General features: G+C 40.4%; 1 long non-coding RNA gene across 1 annotated transcript; it reads left to right on the top strand.

The window, feature by feature from the left end:
• The first annotated feature begins 979 nt into the window (after nucleotides 1-979).
• Nucleotides 980-3,648, top strand: LOC134463032 (uncharacterized). Its single transcript, XR_010037607.1, has 3 exons — nucleotides 980-1,191; nucleotides 1,323-1,481; nucleotides 2,217-3,648. It is a non-coding gene; the product is annotated as an uncharacterized LOC134463032 (long non-coding RNA).
• The last annotated feature ends 678 nt before the right edge of the window (nucleotides 3,649-4,326 follow it).

Here is a 4,326-nt window from a genome sequence, read left to right as displayed (position 1 = left end):
AGCTCTGGCCCCGTTCTTCCTTCTGTCTGCATGATTTGCAAGAAAGACAGCAAATGTATCGTCGCGAGTGGCAGACGTCAAAGAGAACGAAAACACAGACTTTAACCGCAGGTAAGATTACTCTCACCCCCACCACACAGTCTATGCGAATGCATCCCATCCCCCAAATCACACACACACACACACACACACACACACACACACACACACACACACACACACACACACACACACACACACACACACACACACACAGATGTTAGTAGAAGTTGACTGACTATCTAGCCCACACTGCTGCACAATCATTGTTTTTTTGTCTAATTCTAATATGAATGCACGTGTGAATTGGCATAATGTGTTATGTGTGTGGTGTGAAATTACATTCCAATAGCCTGCAAAACATCCCCATGCCTATAGTACCCCCAGTGTTTTAGGTTTTAGATGTTTAAATGAATCACACTTTGTCTTAAATAGGATAGGGTATGTTTATATGGATGTCAAAGCATGCCTGATGTTGATATGACTCTGAATATCTGTTCAGAAATGTGGCTCCTCAGCCTGATGGCCTGTCTGGTTAAGACACTGCTTCTGCCATCCCATCCCCCGTGCCATTCCCCTACCCCCCACTGCCCCCCTCTCTCACTTGTACACTTGGGATTTTTCCGCTTCTGTCCCTGGGCAGCCTCAGTGACCAGGCTCAAGAGGTGTGTCCTGGCTGTGCTGTAGATCTGTGTGCTTAACCCCTTAGCACAGCACCTATGTTATAACCTTACTGTCACCAAAATTTTAATATGTATGTCTTAATCTGTTACTCTGCACTGTCATAGCAATGTTGTTATGATGTAGTTTTCAGCAAATAGTGAATAGGCCCGCTGGCAACCCCATCTGCACTGCAGTAAGAGGCTACGGAATGCTTTTTTGGGGGTGCAACACCCATCGCCATTTTGTTTTTTTACAATACCACTCCACCAGGAAAAATGTCTAATTGTTTGCCTGTCTATTTATTCATTCTTTTTTCTTTTTTTTTGTACAAGGCAAGTTGCAGGAAGCAGCCGAAGTAAAGGAAGCCAAGAGCATCCTCATTCACATCAAGGACAGAGACTGTGTGGCTCTGGAGGTGCAGTACCACAGAAGTTGCTACAGAGAGTACACAAGGTTTTTGAGTGAGCCTGTCAGAGCAGAGAAAGAACAGTAAGTCAATCTTAATTTTATATAGAAACACAGTACAATGTGTGTCCTATGATTCAGACAGTTTGTTCTCACAACATGGATCTCACAAAGAAAGCTCTCACAACACACATCTTCTTCTATATTTTTGTAAGGATTGGGCCAACATTTGATCTGAGCTACAAGTTATTCTGCGAGAGGGTAATCCGCTAAAGGCTACTGATCAACCAAGAGGTGCTGAGGATGAGCCAACTGAGGAAGGCCTTTATTGCCCTTGTGCAGTCAAGTGAAGGTGTTGATGCTTCAACCTACAGGTAATTGCAAGTCAGTGTATTACGAATTTGTCAAATCCAAGGGAAAGTTCACGCATGTGACTTAAAGGACCACTTCAGTCAATTTCAATATGCTGTTGTATTGCTCATACCCTTAACTTGTCAGTACCCGGTGATGGCACATTTTTCGGCTCAGCCCTTTCCGAGATATGAGCTATTCTAATGGGGGCAGCATGTGTTTACATTGTTTACAACATAGGCCTACTCCAAATATTTAAAGGGTGTCGCTGTTTGCTAGTTGTCGGCTGATGTTGTATAACCTTTTGGATGTTTTTGGGAATAAATAAAAATGTTTTTTGAAATGTAAACAAAGCGCTGCCCTCATTACAATGACCAGAATCTCGGAAAAGGCTGAAGAAGAAGAAAAAAAAAATCTCTAGTACTGACACGTCCAGGGTAGTGTGAGCATTACAACTGCATGTTGAAATTGACTGAAATTATTCTCTAACACTCTGCTTGTCATCTGCACATACTGTACTTGTAATATTTTGAAATAAGGAGGATGGCAGTATTCTTGATAGTGTGATGTTCGTTACAGTATGTGCTTCCCTTGGGAATACTTGGTATTATATCTGTTGCATAGCAAGTAAACTCCACCAATATTATTTATTCACTCCGAGTTAATGTGTGAGGGTGGCTATTGCATATCAGCGACTACATGAAGCCCCACTATGCTTGTACTGATATGCCTCTTTTTTTGTTGATTTGTGTTTACAGACAGGATATATTGAAGAAGAGGCTCAGTCGTGATTTTCCTCAGCTAGTGTTCCACACCCCCGCCAAACGCAACACATCTGAACTGGTTTTTGCTGAGAACTTGTCGACGAATGCAGTCTTGGACTTGTTACCATCAGGTGCGGAGACGACTCAGTCCAGCGAAATGAGCCAGACAGACAGCGACACAGAAAGGAGGAAGTCAAAGCAACCAACCACAGCAGAGGAGACACGGACACTTTACACAGCAGCTTTGCTTTTGAAGAGGCTGCTTAGTCACAGTCCTGGCATGTCATGCCCATGGCCCCCAACTGCAGTAAACTTCAATCTCACTGAAGTCATTTGCTGTGGCATGCGCAAAAGATGTGTACCTGGATGCTTTCACACAGTTCATGAAAATGCTGGTTCATGTGTATGCCACTTGTTTTGATTTTTTTATTTGTTGTATAGTTATTAGTGAATAAATGAATACATGAATACCTGAATGGTCCTTATCATTGATCATTAGATTATTTCCATTTATTAATGTGAATATGAAAAGGTAACCTTATCATCCACTTGCATAATAGTTGTTGGTGCTATAAACAAAGCACTGTTACAATCACTTAGAGGGTTATCAATAGCCTGGGTTATCTATAGCCTACTTATTGTAATTGTTTCCATTAATTGCTCAAAACCACAGGATGAAATGTCAATTGCAAAATTGTGCCTTGTGCTGTAAATAAAGCACTGTTTATGATTTATTTAGAACTTATCCCAATCCAGAGATATATGCATGAGTATTATTTTTGATAATTGTTATTATATGTGAACATGAAAAGGTAACCTTATCATCCACTTGCACAATAGTTGTTGGTGCTATAAACAAAGCACTGTTTGGAGTTACAATCACTTAGAGGGTTATCAATAGCCTGGGTTATCTATAGCCTACTTATTGCAATTGTTTCCATTAATTGCTCAAATCCACAGTATGAAATGTCAATAGCATAATTATGCTTTGTTCAGTAAATAAAGCATTATTTATTATTTATTTAGAATTTGTCCCAATCCAGAAATGTAGGCACGAGTATTATTTTTGATAATTGTTATTATATACCCTCTTCAAAAGGGTATTTTGGGAGATTCTTATAGGTAGGTCAGACAGACGGCTTGTCATTATTTTCAGTTTTTCAAACGGCTTGCCACTTTTTCCCCGTAAATCGGATACGTGATTGGTTTAAAACGGTCACATGGTGTCCAGTGACGTAAAAATCGTCATTCCCTACAGAGGGTAAGATTTCTTACTAAAATGTCACCGTTTTAATTACGTGCACGATTACATGAAGCGGACATTTCACGGTAAGTTGAACATAGCTTTGGTCGTTTCATCATCTAAGGGACCTGCTGTTCGGAAGCTGTGGAGCGAGGTTGAACGAAAAGGGCTGTCACCCTACGGCCTAATATACAGTACTGTATATACATACACAGTATATAGTGCAATGTTAATTTAACGCTCTGAAAGTTAAATGCAACCATCACAGTGTTGGTACAATTCTTTAAGAGTGGAATTAACACTGAATCATTTACTGTGCACCACGGTATACATTTGAAGGGTTCAGATGCAAAAACCTCCATTTCTGAAGACCTGCACTTCTATATTTTAGAGAACCCCCTTGTTGTTTGTGTTTACATTCATGTACTTGATAATACATATAAATAGTTATATTACAAAATAAAATACAAAAATGTGCAATTTTGATAGCTTTGTATTCAATAAAAATGAATTAAGATTATTTTCTGAAAAGGCACTTAGAGGGTTTTGCATCTGAACTCTTCATTTGCTCTTCTTTGGGCTGTAAGATTGAAATGACCTATTTTGTTGCAGGTTAACAGAGGTGGTAAAAGGCAGTCAAACTTAATGTGTGATTACTAAAAGAGAGCGATTAAATAGATCTATCATCACATCGGTAGGATATGTCCCCTCCGAGGGAGAACAGTGTTGATAGCCCTGCACAGGGCCGCTGACAGCTTTGGCCGGGCCCAGAACAAAGTGATATTACAGGGCCCCAGCCCAATACATACAATGTAATGAGGAACCAATTCTGGGCCCCCTCTCTCTCCCTGGGCCCCTGAC

The sequence above is a fragment of the Engraulis encrasicolus genome, chromosome 14, assembly GCF_034702125.1.
Source record: "Engraulis encrasicolus isolate BLACKSEA-1 chromosome 14, IST_EnEncr_1.0, whole genome shotgun sequence".
In the NCBI taxonomy this organism is placed as follows: domain Eukaryota; kingdom Metazoa; phylum Chordata; class Actinopteri; order Clupeiformes; family Engraulidae; genus Engraulis; species Engraulis encrasicolus.
Note: the sequence above shows the minus strand (reverse complement) of the source record. Positions and strands in the feature narration are given on the sequence as shown.